We start from the raw sequence: 2541 nt of genomic DNA on the forward strand, positions 1-2541 counted from the left end.
TCAAAAAAAAAATATAGATGCAGCAATCTTTGTTCGCTGGATAGATGAGAAAATCAAATAAAGGTTTACAACTCGCCATAAATACAGCATGAATACAACAATACATCAATATAACATACTCCCTTCATTTCTAAATATTTCAACAAGTTACTATATACGGAGCAAAATGAATGAATCTACATTCTAAAATATGTCTATATACATCTGTATGTGGTAGTCAATTTGAAATCTCTAAAAAGACGAATATTTAGGAACGGAGGGAGTACCATGTACAGAGTTGCAGCAATGTGCCGCGATAAAGATGGAGCATATATAGGATCTTCAGTTCTAGTGGTGCATGGATTGGTTGATACGTCTACATTGGAAGCTTTTGCAGTTAGGGAAGGCTTGACATTGGCTCTAGAAACTTCTAGTGTTTTTACATCTTGTAATTTCTTATTTGAATCTCGAGCTTCTAACTTTGAAGCTCGTAACATAGCTAGGTATAATACTTCTCTTCCTCCCATTTGTGGTTGGACACTCCTCATGACCCAACCATCATTCCCGTAAACATTGTGATACATCAATAAAGAACCTAGCTTTGTTGGCTAAAAAAAAGTCGACCATTGATGAGATGAGTTGATCTTTCACCTGACCCGTTGACTTAATGTTGACCGTTCACTTTTCCAAAAAAACACACGTTCAAAAGAGTCCATAGATTTCACAAAAAAGTTAGCATATTTCAAAAGTTCATGAATTTAGAAAAAACAAGTAAACTTGAAAAATTCATAGATTTGAAAAAATGTTCATGAATTTGAAAAAAGTTCGCGAAGTAAAAAAATCACGAGTTCGGAAAAATGTTCATGAATTGAATACACATTTTAAAAAAGTTTACAAGTTCAGAAAAAAGTTAACGAATTTGAAAAAAATCATAAAATTTTAAAAACCGTCTGCTGATGTGGCAAAATTTCATAAATTTGAGAATTTGCACATTTGTAAAAGTTCATACATTTGGAAAATAAAGTCGTGCATTTTGCAATGTTGACAAAAAAATTTAAAAAAATAAAATTAGAAAGAAAAAAAGGGAAGGAAAGCAAAATGAAAAAACAGAAAGAAAACTGAACTGAGAAGCTACTAGAAGCTTCCCAAAACCGAGCTACACCAGCAGCCCGTGAATGTAGCGCAGAGCAAATAAGGAAAAACATGGGCCAAGTACAGGTCAGAAGGAGGTGTGTGCCGGTTTATGGAGTAGTCTGTAACTGACGCTGAGGGCGCAAACCAACTTTTGGTTGGATGGTTATTAGACTTTTTAGGAAGATAATGGTATCCCCAGCCCACCAGAGTTTAAGTCTTAGATTTGACATTGGTACTCGCATTATTCCTGGATTTATTTCAGGCTTCCGGCGATGTTAGTTCAGTGGGAGGAGATGTTCCCGTCGACTGCAAGGCGTCTGTGATGACTTCGTAAAATCTCAAGATGCTATGCAGGCTCAGTCTCGCGGAGGTGCTCTTAGGGGTAGTGATGCGGAGCATCCCACGGTCATCCCCATGGACGTATCGACATCTCCCACGACACCACTTGGACCAATGACAAGAGCTCGAGCAAAGGCTACCGAAGATAAGGTGAACTTGCTCCTCTTTGAACTACCACTTTCTACACATGCGACATGGCTACTACCTCAAGCGGAAACACTATGTGTGATCAGGTATGTGGAGGAAGTCCACGGAGCAGCTACATCCAATGAACAAGAAGGCAAGGACACCAAGTATGAGGGACAAGAAGAAGAGCCGCAAGAGGAGCTACAGCCACCGGACGACCGCTCCAGACCGGACTGAAGGAAATATGCCCTAGAGGCAATAATAAAGTTGTTATTTATATTTCCTTATATCATGATAAATGTTTATTATTCATGCTAGAATTATATTAACCGGAAACTTAGTACATGTGTGAATACATAGACAAACAGAGTGTCACTAGTGTGCCTCTACGTGACTAGCTCGTTGAATCAAAGTTGGTTAAGTTTCCTAGCCATAGACATGAGTTGTCATTCGATTAACAGGATCACATCATTAGAGAATGATGTGATTGACTTGACCCATTCGTTAGCTTAGCACGATGATCGTTTAGTTTGTTGCTATTGCTTTCTTGATGACTTATACATGTTCCTATGACTATGAGATTATGCAACTCCCGAATACCGGAGGAACACTTAGTGTGCTATCAAATGTCACAACGTAACTGGGTGATTATAAAGATGCTCTACAGGTGTCTACGATGGTGTTTGTTGAGTTTGCATAGATCGAGATTAGGATTTGTCACTCCGAGTATCGAAGAGGTATCTCTGGGCCCTCTTTGTAATGCACATCACTATAAGCCTTGCAAGCAATGTGACTAGTGAGTTAGTTGCAGGATGATGCATTACGGAACGAGTAAAGAGACTTGCTGGTAACGAGATTGAACTAGGTATTGAGATACCGATGATCGAATCTCGGGCAAGTAACATACCGATGACAAAGGGAACAACGTATGTTGTTATGCGGTTTGACCGATAAAGATCTTCG

Source organism: Triticum dicoccoides, chromosome 3B, assembly GCF_002162155.2.
Source record: "Triticum dicoccoides isolate Atlit2015 ecotype Zavitan chromosome 3B, WEW_v2.0, whole genome shotgun sequence".
NCBI lineage: Eukaryota > Viridiplantae > Streptophyta > Magnoliopsida > Poales > Poaceae > Triticum > Triticum dicoccoides.